This window comes from Netta rufina (genome assembly GCF_964035555.1).
Source record: "Netta rufina genome assembly, chromosome: 6".
NCBI lineage: Eukaryota > Metazoa > Chordata > Aves > Anseriformes > Anatidae > Netta > Netta rufina.
In genome coordinates, this window is record NC_140129.1 from 9,218,265 (window position 1) to 9,235,282 (window position 17,018).

Consider the following 17,018-nt stretch of genomic DNA (forward strand, 5'->3'; position numbering starts at 1 on the left):
CTTAGAATAGCTCGTCCACTTGGTAAATGAAATACATTCAAAAACTAATTCTTTTCAGACCTTTATAAGTGGCATCTCTTTTCAAGTAGGAGATCATCTTTAAATTATGTATGCTGTTCATAGCCTTTTTTATTTTTATTTTATTGACAAATTGTCAGAGGAGCTAAAATGCCTAATCATCAATAGCAAGTGATCCATGGGGTTATGCAAAATAAATTGATTAACGATATAATCTCCATATAGATGTCTCAGGAGGGCTCGCTGTTTTTTATGAACCAGTCTTGCTTGCTTTTTTGCAGGGCCAGGTGGAAAAGGGCGAGTGAGACAAAGTCTAGGGCATCTGCAGTCATGCTGCTGCCACTTGCAGTCATTAACTGCTTGTGGTGGTGGGATGTGCAAGGGCAGGCATCACATCTGCTGAATGGGAGAACAAACAGGATGAGCAGTTTGCTTCCACAACAGTATCTGCCAGCCTTTTTTAAGGCTTGCAGGCCAGCAAAAACAAACAAACAAACAACAAACACCATTGTCTTGAAATACTTGGTTTTCCTCCTGAAGTCTAAACAGGACACAGCATAGTGTGCTAAATGCCTGCAAATGGGAGTCCATCAGGAGATGCTCCCAGGGACGATCCTCTCAAAGTGTGGAACCAAGGCATTGGGAATTCTTAGGAGCACACAGGCTTGGTACACAGGGCTTTGCCCCACAGCCAAAAGTGGACTGGATTTCTCTCTAGGTGGGATCCCGTGTTTTAAATGGTCCAGTTGGTGTATTTGTCTGGGGAAGACAAAGGGCTTAGTCACTTGCAATGCATTTCCAGTTCGAGTTTGAAACCTGAGACAAAATTCCCTTTGTCGTGAAAGTATAACTTCCATTTATTTATTTTTCATGCCATCGCACTACTAAGAAAATTGTGACTTAGATGCCTTTGAGGAATTTAAATTATGCTTGTGCAAAACTATTCCTTGGAGAAAATTGGGTGCAATTTTAGGATTAGATAACTGACCTTCGAGAGAGGGAGAGGGCAGAGCTCGCATATCCACTCTTTCTAGATGGCCATTCATTATGGAGCCTTCCAACTACTCAGTGATACTGCCTGTGCTTTTGTAAAGGCTTGCACAAGCAAATGCATGGCCTGGGCAGAAAGAAATCTTTGTGCTGAGATTTTTGGGCAACAAAATAAAGCATTTAATTCTCTTTCTTCTTCTGTGGCAAAATGCTATATATGATGGTGATTGGGAAAATAAGGAAGAAAAGAAACTGTACCCTATTTGCTCCTAAAATAAAGCAAAAGAGGGGAGTGGTGGTGATGATGGAGAGTTCTTTAATGCTGGGTTCTTGTCAAACATCATTCCCTTTTCATGTTTCATGTTGTAAGTGAATATGAATGGCATACATCAGTGATCCTGCCTGGAAACGAAGAGCAAGAGTTTTTCTGGGTCCTAGCAAAGGTCAGTTTTGCTCCTCTCCCATCTTTGGCAGTGGGCAGGAGGTGACACATTTGGGGAAAAAAAAAAAAAGCAAAACAGAACAAGTAAAAGCTGAGATTTTTTCTGCTGCTATTTTTCAGTGTCCTGTGAATTAGGACCTCCCAGAGCTGGCAGCCTCGTGTACCGTGACTGGTCTTCCTGGCTCTCTCCTCTGTTAAACCTGTCTGATCATTTGTTCTGGAACTTCTGTGCTTCATCTTCTGGCCGATCCTGTAGCAGTGATGAAATACTTCCCTGCCTTTGCTTTAAATCTCTTAATGATACATTCGGATTCTCGTACTGTGGGAATTACTGAATAATTGTAGCTTGTTTAACATCTTCAGGCTGACACATCTTTCCCTACTCTCATTTCAGAGCTAAAGAGTCCTTGTCTGTTTAATCTCCTGGATACATAGGCCACTCCTCACCTTTCTTCATCCTGTTGCCCTTCTGTAAATCTGAGTTTGGGTACATTCTTCTAGAAATGGAGGGGAGGGACAAGGCCTGTATGATCTTTCAAGATATGCTTAAACCATGTTTTTAAATAGGAGCATAATGAAGTTTCCTGGGTTTGTTCTTTGCTTTTATTTTTTCCACCATAAATCTCGACGCTATGTTAAGCTGATGTTTTCAGAGAAGTATCCACTGAGGTGAAAAGATCTCTGTCCTGAGGGACAAAGGGTAGTTCACAGTCCTTACTGGATTCATGTGATTAAAGGTACTTTTGTTCATTAGAATCCTTTTGAGCTTCTCAGAATCAGGCTACATCTGCCATCCCATTACTTAATCCTGTAGCATCTTGAAATCTTTCAACAAGTCTTTGAAATGTGCTGTCATCTTGAAAAACATGAATAATGTTACTATTGAGTACCACCTCAATATTCACCTTCCCACCCTTTCAAAAAGAATATTTATTAATATGCTGACTAGCACAAGTCCCAGAATAGATGTTACATTCTTCTGGTAATCTGTTCCTGTTTTGTCCTGACCATGCCGTCTTGGAAAGCATTTTTTTTTCCCTTCCCCTTCCAGAGTGCCTTTGATACAGTGGTTCTCAAAAGCTTTGGGGAATTCAAGTGTCTTATGTCAGTCAGGTCACCCTTACTCCTGTGCTTCTCAGCACCATCAAAGAACTGAAGCAGATTTCTGAGCAGTGGTTTCCTGCCATAAAAGCCCTGGTAACTCCTCACTATGGTGTGACATTTCTCCACATCTCAATTAAACCTCTTCATTATTCTACAAGTGAGTTTATTAGACCTGTAAGGAAATCAGCCTCACTAGCTGACAGTTTCTGAGGCTCTTTTCAGAAGCTGCTGTGATGTTTGTCACCTTCCATTCCTCTGGCACTCGGGCCAGATTAAGCAATAGGTCTTGTACTCAGTAACTGCTTCGGGTAGTTTTGTATTTAAGGTTTTGTAGAACTCCTGCTCAAATACACTGATCCTGGCAAAGATTTAATCACTTCATTCTAAGATTGTGGATGTCTGTTCACAGTTTAAACGATAAAACCAAAGAAACAACAACAAAACCAGGCTGACCAGGTGTGTCTCAGGAGCTGTAAAAGCAGCCAGCTCTCTGCATAGTTCTGCTTCCTGGCATGATGGAAGCTGTTTGGATATGGTGGAAATAATGCACAGGTGGCTTTGAAATAATAGAGCTGAAGGGCTGTAGGCTTTCGGTTTGTGCAGCACCCCCCTTTTCATGACCTCGCCTTTATCTGAATGAATGATTTTTAGCGGTAAAGAAATGTGCAAGTGATTCCTTCAGCCACAGACATCTACCTGTGAAACACAGATGCTGGGTGTTACGACCAGGAGTCAGCGCTGTCCTTGGAGTACAGGATTAGCTGAATGTGAGCATTTAATTGTGCATTCCTTAACAAAGCAGAATTTAAAACATGGTCTATCAAATTCTTATTGTGTATTCTTTTCCCTTTCGCTTCATACAGCATTCAGCCTGAATGACATTTGGAGTCTCTCTGATAGCATAATGGGCATTTGTAGCAGGTCCAGTAATTAATGATCAATATTTTAGCCGTGCTTGCAAGCGAAGTTTGGGCACTGGCAAAATAAAGAGTTGCCTGGGGTCACTGGCTGATGGAGCAGCAAAACTTGGGGCTTCATTTATGCAGAGAAACTGTCTGACACAGAGAAACCCTATGGCACAGTGGCAGCAGGTGGGTGCCAGCACTGGCCTCGCTTGGTGCCACAGGTGTGAGGCTCCTCCATGTCCTCCCTGGGCAGCTCTCCCCGTGCCAGGGCTGAGCAAGCTCCCTGCCTTCCTCTTAGGTCTGACATGAAGTGTTACGGGAACCTGGGGCTGCGGAGCCTCATGGTACTGGTATTGTGATTGATCTAACATTCTTGTAATATTTAATCATGAATTAGTTATAACACATTTATTATTGATTTTTCTTAATGTATTTACGTAAATTAATAGACAACTCCGATGCTTGATAGGGCTGCGGGAATGGTAACACAAAATCAAGGAAAACAAGGTTACTGAGTACAGTAAACACTTCTTTTCTGGCATCTAAGCAAAACACAGGGAAAAGAAACAGGAAAGGAAATCAATGAGAACCAGTCCCACAGAAGTTATTAAACAATACCTCAGTCAAAACTCCCTCAGGAAAAGGAAAAGGTTCCTCTCCTGAAATCTCACCCGAAGTCTTAGCTGGTAGGTAGACCTGAGGCGAAGTTTGGGGAGAAGACTGACGGTGCTTGCTGGGAGGTGCTGAGCATCCCCATGGCACCAGTACTTGTGCAGGAAGCTCTCTGTGGTGAGCTAGGACGTTGAGGACTGTTTCCAACTCTTATGCTACCCAGGAACTCTGCCATATATTTCATAACAGAGCACGTATGTGAGGTGTACCCCAGCCCATCTACCACTCCGTATGTAATCAGGTTTGGTATTTCTAAGCAAAACAAATATTTCCAAAGGAGCTATTGTGAGCAGATGGACTAACATTCATAACACAGTTTTGCTTTTCAAGTGGTTTATTAGAATAAAATGTATTGTTTCCACTGAGGTTTAAACTACAGCTTGCTTTAATTATTTTTATATTTGACCATTATATTGTGAGGATATGAAATGGGCAAAATGTTAAGAATAATTAAGCAGAGTGGTCCTGAATACCCTGGTGAGTCTGAAAAACCATATATAAAAGAAAGCAGCTATCTGTGGAGCTGCCAATTCCACTTACATAAGCCCATCTGTTTACATCTAGTCCTGTTCCCTGAAGAAGAATACATCTTATGTGAAGAATTCCCACCAGGTCCCTTAGACATTTTATCATTCAAGGATGTTCTTCCTGTTTGTTCTCTCTCTTTCCTTTATAAGAAACCATAGAATTTAAGATTTTCAGGGCTGTCTCTTAGAAGACTTACAAGACAAATGCTTGACTTAGCATATAAAATCATGAGTTTCTTCTCTTCTGATTCTCTTATGAATAAAAACATTTGCAAGCCACTTACATACACCTTTGACTCACAGTGGCTTACAAGCTTTTCTCCTTTTTCTTGTCTTTGTCTTCCTCTTCCACCACCCATCTGTATTCTCATTTGAATCTTTCAGACTGCCTCTTGCTAAACCAAAGACATAGATTATTTTATGTCTAATTGATCACGTGGAAAGGCTGTTTGCTGTTTATCTGGTATTGTGTGACAGATTATGAAACTTTTTCCAAAGAAGAAAAATGACTTTTTGTTTTCCTGTATCCCTCAGTCCTAGGAGGTCTACTAATACAGAACTTGTGTTTTACTTCATGTACCCTGGTTTATATTCTGTCCTCAGAACAACTTCAACAACAAAATTACCCAAATAACAGCAGATATTAGCTTGTGGACTTTTTTTGATCTTTTTATTAAATCCTAGTATCAAAGCGGATTTATCCACTCTCTAAGGTAAGATGGGGGAGGCCAGCTTTTGAAGATCATTTGAATGTTTTTCATTTGGTGGCCTAATCTTCTTCCTGCTCTATTGAACTCCTGTAAATTGTTTTAGGCTTCTTAGAACAAAAAATTATCTAAGAGTTCCAACTTTGATTTAATTATCCAAGTGTAAGCTCTTAACATAAAGTTATTGACACAAGAAATGCAAAATAAAATGAGGTCATGTCAAAAAAGGCGTGAATTCAATTAGTCCCTTCAAAGAAATCTTGAGTTTGAGTTTTGAATTACAGGTTTAGAATAAAGGTGTTTTTTTTTTTTTTTTTTTCTTGACATCTTCCATAGAACTGAAAGAAGTTAATTTATCTCACTTCTCACAGTAAGTTTCCAACCATTTTCAGAGGCTCAGGTACATGGAAGGCTTTCCTGCAGCCTGCTGCTCTCTTCCTGTGTGGGTCATTCCAGTCTGATCACCAAAATACTCCTTGTATTTGGGGCTTTTCAGCAGCTGAAGGCAGGAAGCACAGTGCAGTGCTCTTCCATGCTTTATTCAGAGGGCTGTATTTCAGAAAAGCCACTCGTTTCGTGTGCCTGGGTCTGTGCCGTACATCCCTCACAGAGAACATGGGCTCCAGCATCCTTTCCTGGCTTCCTCAGTCTCTCCTAGCAGACATTTTCCAAGACTTTCCATCCTTTGTCACCCAGCTGCTACTAGGTGTTCTGCATCACTTGTGAGGAATTATTTTTACCCAGTATTTGGCCTCTCTGTTTTAAGCAGTGGCTAGCTGTGTTTGAGGCAAGTACATCTCTCATGTTTTTTGCCTGGATGCTTTAGAGGTGGAAGGAAAGAGGCTGTGCCCTCTTGATATGGGATGGCTAAAGGCGGGGTACAGGAGACGTTCACAGTGCCATCTCTTTGTAGGAGTTTTGGGGTAAGGTGTAGTGTGTAAAAGACCCGTCATCTGACATTTTTGTGTGTTTGATGCTTGGGTTGAAGCTGAAGTGCTCCTTCCCGTGAGTGGACTGGTGGACCAATTGATTCTTGAACTGAAAACCCTCTTGGGTTTGTGGGTGTTAGCACATTTTTTCCCTGAAGGACAAAAAACGATTAGGCAGAAGGAGATGAGATTTTTAAGACCAGCAAGGTTATAGACATTTATCTCTGTACTTTTTGCTTTGCCTAGGGGCTCTTCTGGACAGAGGAGACAGCGAACCTTAGCTGATGCTGATTAATGCCCAATTCCTTCATGCAGCAGCACACTAAAGGGTTTGCTGGTGCTTGGTGGGGCTGGCCTTGATTCTCCTGACTGCACTCGTGCACCTCTTCATGGAGAGCACTTTGGTTATACATAAAGTGTATCGTATAAATACATTGCAGCTTCCTATCTAAGTAGCACCTGAGTGTGTACAGATGACATCTGAATCATGGGAAGAAATGAATATAGAAGAATGAATAGCACACAGACTACTCCGGGCTTTTTCCTCAGTAACCTACAAGAAGCAGATTTCCTTCAGACTCTGTATTGGAGTTGTCACACTGTTATGATGTGCTGTTTGAGCTGTTTTCTTGACTAGTATTTCTTTGCTGAGTTGACTTTTCCTTTGATGGGTACTTTTCATAAACAGTATTCATCTCTTTTGCTTTGTTTATCCTAACAAGATATTTCTAGATAGATTTTCAGTAGATCTCTTCTCTTTTTAGAACCTGGTTATACTATTTTTTAACTGTTCAGCTGTAAGAAAATACTTCCCCAACCCATCCAGCAATTCCAGCAATCCAAAGCAGGGATTAAAAGAGACGTTCATACTTAAGAGTAGATAACACCTAAAGAAATTCAGACCATTATTGGATTCTCTGTAGAGGCCTTTATGGCCTAAAACACTTTTAAACTTGGCTCTGTCAGCCATGGGGGAGTTATCATCTGTTAGCAGATAAAGTCTCAAGGGGTTGGAGCAATCCCAATTGTATGTTGAGTCAATTTATGGAAAAGTATCTCTTGAATCAGTAGTTAAAATTTTATTACAGATGGCTCAGATACTGGGCTTGATTTATTCTTTATATCTTGTGTAGTGACATGAGTGACTTGTCTACAGAAAGGCCACAAGATAGTTATTACAAAATAAAGGGCAAGTAGCAAAGGCAGTTGCTTCTTCGCGGCCCAAATCACTTCTTCAAATTTCAGCACCATGGAGAATGTGGAAATAAAACCAGACTGTCTTGAGGTTGTTGCAACAATTAGCAATACGTTGGATTGTAACCAGGAATTGTTTGAAGATAGTTCATTTAAATGCCTTTTATATGTATCAAAGAAAGAATTTTCACCTGCTGGTAGAATATTATCTGATTTTATCTTTGTCTAAAATTATCAGACGCTAATTTAAGTCATTCAAGGAATAGAGAATGAAGATCTTAATGTTTTGAGTTTGGTTATATATTATCGAACTTATATAGAACTGAAAATTCCTTGTGCTTTTGGAAACTGAAAACCTGTCTTTTGCTGCAAGACACCTGACTACGGAAGATATTTCTTAAGGGAAAAAAATCTTAAAATCATATATAAAAGATTCCTACAGCTCCCTTTTTTTTTCTCTCACTTCTGTGAGGAAAATGCATAGTAGTATATGAGGAATTCTTTGTAGGACACATACTCTATTGTAAATGAAAAGAAAGAATGTACTATAAAATTAGATATAAAATATTACACTTCATTTATTTTCATGGGCCGTATAATACAGGCCATAAATTAGGATTATATTTTTTGAAGGACAATCTTGATTTAAAGGTTTTAGGTGATAGTGAAAAAAAATCATTAAATATATCATAGCTGAGCAAATTTTTGTCTACCACACTTAAAAATTCTTTACATGTCCAAAGTAAGATGAAATTTGTAAAATATCATTAAATTAGAACCGGTTATAATATTCCTCCTGCATGCACATTGCATAAATGAGAAGTATTGCAGAAATAATTTGTTGAAATCTTTTCCAGTTTCTCTTGACATTTGATAGAGTTCTCTTGACTTTTGGATTGCTAAGCTGGGGATCCTTGGATCAAATCCATTCTCTATCTTGACCTTTTAAAAAATATCTGTGCTTTAAAGTTTGTAATATTAGATGTTACAAGGCAAGGCTGGGAAAAAGAAAAAAAAGGAAAAAAAAAAAAAAAAAAACAGCACTAGGCAGTTATGGAGAAGTCTACCCAGTACATAAGCTTCTTTTCTTCTCAAACCCAACTACTTGTGATTGACTCATGAGCTGAGGCATGAAGGTGTGTGAGTGATGCAATTGTTTAATCTGTTGTATTTTTAGAAAGAAATGAAGTGATTGAATGGCATAATGTGACATTAGTGCCCATATCAGTTAATAAAATAAATGTGATGCTATTATTCATGGTATTTTAAGGATAAAAATCGTTGACAGTATACGCGTAAAATAGACGCGAATAATGGCAGAACCTATTAGGCTCTAACTTCAGAAGTATCCAGCAATTATGCAACTTAAATTAGCAATCTTAACTTACCCATATATTTACATATTAATGGTCCTAAGTGGTAATTGTAATTGTCTCTCATCATTGCTTCCTTTGACCCTCATTTTTCAAATAAGAAATATGAAATTCCATTAAGTAACATTAATAGTTGAAAATTAATTTAAGGCAATATATCATCAATTAGTGAACCTTTAACACACTTCACTATTTTCACCTGACGCTAACTTGAAGGAAAAAAGGATAGCTGTTTCACGTTTGCCTGAGCTGGGGGATATCATTTTGGGCATGTATGACGGAAGAGAGATGTGACGTTCGTCACATTTCTGGCCTCAATCCAGGGAAGCTCCAAATTTCCCATTGACTTCAGCCTGTTCACGTGTGGCTGAGGAAGGGCAAAGAGCTCGGCGACATACAGAGCCACAGCTGGGGCTAGCTGCTCTTGACTGGGAAAGGCAACACTTTTGGCAGAGCTTTTCTTATTCTCGGTTTAATTTTCTTTTCATTCATGCATAGAAATGTTCTCATACAGAAGCGAGAACTTCCTTTGGATAACAAGTACCTCTGGTTTATTTACACCATGCCTTCCCGAATGATTCTCCTGATGCGTTCCCCTTGGTGCAGAAGGACAGCCCCGTGGCTGGGCTGGGCTATAGCATGTGTGTAAGATTAGAAAGCAGCATTCACAGCTGGCCTGTAGGTCTTCAGTCATTGAATCCACAAATGGAGCTAACGTAGAATAATAATGCGAGAAGTTGCTTCCAACTACTGATGACTAAAATACATTTTACACAGTGTGCTGCTCTCATAAGGGAAAAAAAGTACAAAAGCCATTAAAAGCTAAATGCCTCTTACTCGTCTTGTCGGTGAGGCTATCATCATCCGTTACAGGACATTTGTGTTTTCGGGGACTGCAAATGTTACTGTTGTTGTCCATGGAAGTGAGAATGGTTTTTGTTATTTCTTTAAATGCCAGCCGTAATAATGTGTCCTTTTTCCCCCGTTCTGCAAAAGCCGTGTTTTAAAGTATTTTAGTGTTCTTTGAAAAGCACTTACATTGTGAGAGTTCGTTAATTTTAGTAACATTAAGTTGCCAATTAAGGAACGCACTATACAGACAGTTTGAAGAGAGCAGGTATGTTTTTTTTCCCCCTTTTTAATATGAACTTCTATCCATGTTAATGCTATGCTCTGTTTCCCTCTTGGCTGTGCAATGTGTGTGGTTGGTAGAGCAGCACCTGTAACCTGGAAATCCTTTGACAGAAACTTCCTGGTCGTATTTGCAAGCTTTAAAGATGAGTCGTGAACCAGAACAGCCTGAGATCTGGAGTCAATAACTGGCTCCACTGGTAGAATTTCTAATTTCTTTGGTGTGGGAATTAACTTCTCCATAGCTTGATTGCTATGAGGAGAGTTGAGGATGCTGTGCTGTCCTGCACAGCAAGTGTGTAAAAGCCAGATGAGCCCATCTGCTGCGCCATAAATGTCGTCCTTGTGAGCTGTTAGGTTTCTCGGGTCTGTTTGTGGGAAGACTTTGTTTTTCTCTAATGGATGCTAATTAATTCCGATTCCATTGTCCTTTGAAAACTCCCCGAATCCTGTTTATCGCTAAGATTTAAACTGGCTGTAATCAGCAGATTGATTGGTGAAAAGAATATCGGGTAGCAAGATTAGTACAACATAATGAGCCAACATATTGCTGCTACCGCCATGAATGATGACAATGTGCCGGGAATATATTAGAGGGAGCAGAGGCTTCCATGATTTTGGACCGTGCTAGATCAGGCACTATCTCCAAAAAGACCCATTGGATAGGAAGATGAGGGAAACTGGAGGTAGACTAAGGAATTTGGCTATTGGCTTTTATCTTTACCTGCAGATCTAGCGGCCAGAATGAATTATGGTTATATAGCGAAGAAGCTCTGGGATGTACAACCAGCAGAAGGACGGTGTAAGTGTCAGTGTAAGGCTTTGCACCATTATTCATGGAGATTTAGAGGTAATTAACCTGACTTCACTCAGCTGAGTTTTCTGGAAGGAAATAAAAAGGATAACTTCAGAAGGAGAGTTTATGATTATTTTTTTTTTTAATTTTTTTTTTCTCCTTAAATTGCATATTCACCATAGAAAGTATTTGCACATTAAAGATAGGCATAAAACATTAACTTAGGCAAATAAGCCTTATACGTGGGGGAAAAAATTAAAGTAAATTCAGCCTACCAAGTCCAATTTGAATTTATTTTCATATTTTAACGTGGTTTAATGGTCACGATCAATAGTTAAATTTTTGTGGCTTTTAGCTGGCTCCGTGCTTACAGGTAGAACAAACTGGATTCTTCCAGAGATCAGCACTTCTCTCCACTCAGGTGTGTGGTGTGAAACAGATTCTGAGCAGGACAGAGCCGGGGCACTTCGAGCCAGCCCTGTGGGGGTAAAGCTGAGAGAGGTTTCTTCATTCAGAAGCTACCACCTGCCTGCATTTCCCCACAGTCCTGCCTCCAGCATCCGGGCTACAAGGTTAGTAGTAGCCACGGGATAGTGCAGGGAGCCTTTTGGGAGCTGTTCTCCACCACCCTGCAGTAATAATAACAATAATACAACATAATAATAATACAAAATAAAAAATGGCATCTTGTTGCAGCTGGTAAAGCAACCCATCCATGCGCTGTGTTCTTCCCTCTCGCTCTGCAGTATTTTGTTCAGTCCTGTCTTTGGCAGGTGCTTCTGGTCACAGTCCCTTGCCTGGATCTTTTGAAAGCTGCCTTGTGGGGATGCTGTTTCTTCAGCAAAGGGAGAAGAAGGTGGGAAGGGCAACGGCAGCAGAAGACATGGGGCCGCTGCTCTTTCTAAGTGCAGCAAGCAAAAGCAGGGTCTGGGCAAAAGAAGAGGGAGGAAGCTGGAGATTTAGGACAGAAAACAGGGGAAAGCACATAGTTGTCACAATCAGTAAAAAGAACGGGGTGAGGACGTTTGTGTAGGGGGATGTGGCACTGTTTATTGACTTCAGTGAAAGTAAAGTAATACAGGATCTGAAAGTGATTTTTGGGGGAACATATTGATGGTGAGGGAGTAGATAATTGATGCTGGAAGAAGGAAATTTGCATGTACAGCCATAGCATGCAAAAATAAAACGTGTTCACTAGCAACGGCAGACAGACATTTTGAATATGCAAATCTGAGTTTGCATATACATGTGCAAGTGTTATGTATGCAATAAATCTCAGCGTAAATTTTGCAGGTTCATTTTGTGTCTCTGTTAACACAAAACGGTGCTGAGCAGAGCTTGACTGGGAAGAGAGCAGTGAGGGGGATCTGCATGGTACTGAAACCAGGGAGCATTCTGTAATTATGTTAAAGCCCCGCATTACAAGCAGGAAATACAAAGTTATGATTACTATTAAAAGAGACCCGGGCATGTTAATTTATGGAAATTAGCAGTTTAAGGCATCTAAAAAACTGTGCTATGCACTGACATAAAGTTCTGCGATGAAATTATGATTAAGGCATTTTCCTGTTTGTGGCCCCAAATTAGTTTAATTTTTAAAGATGCTTTTTCTCTGCATGATGCCACTTCAGCGAAGGTTGAGAGACGTTCAGTCTGCATTTATAACTTTACAGGAGTGGCAGAAACCAGCACTGCTGGACTGGAGAACTTCTTCTCTGCCTTTTTCTTAATGGGTTATTTAGCTCATGATTTGAGGGCTGAGCGTTTTCTGGTACTGTGAGATAAAGATAGGTTTTCTTTTTTCTTAGCCATTTGTATTTCACTGTTTTATCCACGTTTAGACGTAAAATACTCAATGCAATAGGTTTAGGTATATGGATAAGGAAATCCAGAAGTGAGGACAAAATGATTGAAACTGAACCATGTGTTTCTTTTCTCCCTTCATTCGCTTAGAAAATACAACTTTTCAGCTGAAATACTTAGTTTTCTGTTGGGGAAACCCTTAATCCCCTAGACAGATTTTAGTGTTTTCTTTTTTTTTTTTTTTTTTTTTTTTTTTAAGTGAAAAGCAGTTTCCCCTGCAGCCCTAACATTGAAGTTATTAGTGCCAAAGGCCACAAGGTGCATGTTAAGTGCTCTGCAACTTTCACTGCCAGTTCTTCCAGGAAATACAACAGAAGTACTCCTTTTTTTTTTTCTATTTTTAAACATTAAAAGGGAAACATAGACACATTTTGCTCTTATTTCTGTCTTTGTGACAAAGTTGTCATGATTTCAACTGGCAAAATGACTTATTCTGCATTAGCAGCAATAAAAACACAGCACTTGAACATCCCTGTACAAGGTAATATTGGAAACAGCTGAAAAGAAACCTGAAATCTTGCTTGTAGGAAGGCTTAAAAATAGAAGATCATTTATCATGCTATAAATAGGGAAATTTTCGTGTTAGAATAAGTAATAGAGAATGAATAAGTATAAAAAATTGGATGTATCTTCTTAATATTAATTTATGTTTTAAATGGGCGCTTAAAATCCAGAGTTGGATGTATAACCGCACCTAACAAGGGCATAATTCTCATTCATCATCAGGGGAACTTCGGTCCGAAGCTGTTGGGGAGCGTGTACACGTTTGGGTACGTGCTGCACGCCAGGTGGGAGGGCTGCCTTTCATTTCCCAGCCCCAAAGGGCCGCTTTCAGCTCTTGGATCCCAGCTACAGCTCCCTGCCAGCTGGTGGCAGGAGCTCACGGTGCTGCTCGGCGGCACAGGCACTTCTTCTCTCCCCTTCCCTCTGGCTCTGGTGGTGTTCAGCCGCTTTGGGAGCCAGACCTGGGAAGCACTTTAGATGAAACCCGCTCCAAAAAACAGCAGGTCCTTTCCAGCTATGTTTGTTTCCTGCTTCGGCTCCTCTTTCCTCTCCTCTCCTCTGCCCTTGCCATATTCTCCTCTGCTATCTCAAAGAGCCCCCTCGACCTACAGAAGAGGAACCCTACTGACAACAAGGTCTAGGGGAGTTTGTGTTGCTTTGCTTCGGGCCCTTTGGCACGAGCGTGGTGTAAGAGCAGGGGAAGGTGGGCTGGGCACTGCCCGGTTCATGGGGTTAAACATTACTCCCACAGTCCTAGCTATGGGGGTAATCGGAGTTGTGAGAGAGGGTACTCATTAAATGGAACAGGAGGAGGATGTTAAATTCAGAATCCAGCAGCAGGATGCAGCAGGGATTTCCCGAGGATGTTGACGCTAAGCCTCCTGTGGAAATTCAGCAGAGCTCCAGCATCTACTTCCCACAGGCTCTTTGGAAAAGCCAAGATTAAATTCTTTGCTCTTTTACTATAATTACTAAAAGCTTAATAAAACATTATGTGTTTCGGATGAAACTCTGGCCCTGCTAAAAACAAAATTGGGAGTTTAACTTCTCCGAGGCCAACATTTACCATGCCGACATTAATGGATCCACTGAATATATGAGATGGTGTGAGGCTCGTGTGTACTTAGAAGAAACCTCCACAAGTTTCATTAGAGCAAACCGAATATGTTTAGCACTCTCATGAAATAAGAATAACACTTTTGAAATAACAAGTGCAGGATGTCAATTGATTTAATGGACGATAAGAGGTGACGCTTGCAATTGGGAGACTTTAGAAATCCAATTATTTCTATTAATACGCCTGCATTAAAGAGCCATATTTCAGTGCTGTCCCATGCCTCGCTTGTCTTGCTGCCTGTTATCAAACTCAAGCCTCTAAAATCTCCTGTTTGCATTTTAATTGGCTTGGGGAATAAGCAGGAAGAGAATAATGGAAATAAGTGGCAAAATTAAAGTAATGCCTTTGAAAATCTGGAAGCATATAAGAGGCATGTAACCAACTCTTTCCTGCTAATGTAGGCCCCTGTTCCTGATACGCTTGTGGCTGAGCCATCTGAATCCTTTTTGTCTCGTCATTTGCAGGAGGGGACAGGAGGCTTTTTAATTCCAAGCACGCTGCGGGCATGTTTCGTTTGTAGTATCACGGTCGGAGCCTGGCATCGTGTTCACTGAGCGCTGCCGGTGTTTCACACCACCAAGCCAGAGCGGAGGACTGAAGGCGTGTGGACATAGAGCAAGGGAGGCTGCAGCAGAGGAAGGGCTGCGGGCCCAGCCCAGCACAGCCATCCCTAAGCAGATTTCAGCACTGCTGAGGATTAAACCCTCCAGGGCTGTGTGGTTCAAGCCTCCGCAGCTCTTTGTGCTCCCGCATAAGAAAATGCAGTAGTTGTCAGCCTTTCACCCCAGGTCTTAGGGAAATAGCTGGCGGTGTAGGGATCAAGTTCTCCCTGCTGATGAGGTGTGCAGAAATGGTTGGTTTCTTTCCTCTTTTCCCTTTAGTCTACCACATACCCTCACCGCACATAGGAGTCATAGGAGTGAATCCTGCATCCCTGCCTGTTGAATCCCATCGTAGGCTTGGCCAAATCTCCTGAGACGCGGCAAGCCCAACCCCAACAATGCTGAGCTCGGTTCGGTTTCTTTACTGACATCAGCATTGTGATCCTGGACCTTCACAGGGGGGTCACATCTAGAAGTGTTGCCGTAACCAGCAGTGCACCAAGCGAGGGGCTGAGCAGCACCGGGAGCTGTGGGTAGCTGCAGAGGGCACGGGTGCATTGCCCCTGGGGGTGCTGCACGTGAAACGTCCCATGTGCTCCTTGCAAAGCCCCACGCAAGTCACCGTAACCAATTAAAACCAACCTTTGGATGTGAAGTTAATGGTTTCCGAGCTGCAGCCTCCTCTCAGAAGTCCCAGGCACTCCGAATGGGTTAGTTACTTGGCACCGACCCTCAGCAGCCTTCCAGCAGTGTGGGTATGAATGGTTATTGTTTTATTCAGAAGTTACCGCTCATGCGGCCTACTGTATGACTAGGCTAAATTATTAATTTAGGAGATCCTAATGGAAAGAGGGGAAGGGAATATTATTCAAAGAACTCATTTGGAAACCAAAATGCCATTAGGGCGTGTAGGTTTCCAATTTGGACTGAGCAAAGAATAATACATCAGCTCTTGCTTTTAATTCCCTGTCATATTCTGTTCTTAAAGCATGAGTGGGATGCTCTCCAACTGCAGGTGTAGGGGATAGATTTATTTTATGCTGAAAATAATGAGCTTGTATGTGTTTGTCTGTTGGGTTGAACGTGAGGCTTTTACATCGGTTTTAGACAACTGGACAAACGTACAAGTACAAAGCACTTTTGTAGGATGTCGCAGATGGGGGGGTGGGAGCAACGGGGCGAAGTCATGGTTGTGCTTAGGAATAAGGCAGTAGCCCGGCTTTTTGTGAAGAGGCATCCTGATTGATTTGCATCAATCAGAGGCATCCTGATTGATTTGCATTGTTTTGATACACACCTTTATGCTCTGCTTCAAAAAAAGCCCAGCCATCCCACTTCTTAAATAGAGTTCAGGATGACTTTGGAGTATTGCTGTTAAAGTGAGTGCCAAAGGAAGAACTTGCTTCATGTTATTTATTTGTACGGTGCTGCATTAATATTGGAGAGCAATAATGCTTGAAATCGTCTAAACAATTTTCTGTTTAGCACTTTAATCTATCAGGAAGAAACTGTCTGTCTTAAATGAGCATAAAAATCTGTAATGTATTTTCCAAAGGGAGCCCCAATCTGAATTTTATATAAATAAGCTTTAAAAGTTTAAGTACACGTCAGAAGATATATTTCAGAATATCATACGGTTTGGGCCTAAGAAGCATTGTTTAATGTTACTGTAATCGAAATTATGGTAATCGAAATTCAGCAACAAGCTCTGGTACGTTGTGTTTTATTTAGCTGATATATACAGAGAGAGATGAATTGGGTTTGAATTGCTTTTAAATTTGACATGGACGTAATTTTGTCCTTTCTTGATAAGAACCTCAAGCTGTTGTCTTCTTATTTTGGGCCACTCGACAGTTTTCTTAGTTTTCCTCTTTTGCAATAGATAGCAAAACAGAGGAAAAGGAGTTAAAAGGCCTGAAAAAGGGGACCAACAGCAAAGGAAGGAACACACCCTTATCAGTAGCCGAATAGTGACTGCAAAGGGAGACCTTACAGATGCTTTCTTTTCTGTTAGCCTTAGTCTTTAATGTATGTCTGTGCCCAGCCAAGCTTAAATGCGCTCTAAGCTCGCCCAGTGTTGGAGCGGGCTCAGGTCAGAGCACCGGGGCTCTTTGTAGCTTGGAGTTACTCCTTGGCTCTATTAA

General features: G+C 41.1%; 1 protein-coding gene across 1 annotated transcript in view; it reads left to right on the top strand.

Annotated features, from left to right (window-relative positions):
• The window catches only part of SPAG16 (sperm associated antigen 16), a gene marked incomplete at both ends in the record, with an annotated part of 378,554 nt that overhangs the window by 292,511 nt on the left and 69,025 nt on the right, over window positions 1–17,018 (top strand). The gene's annotated exons all lie outside the window — the stretch shown is intronic.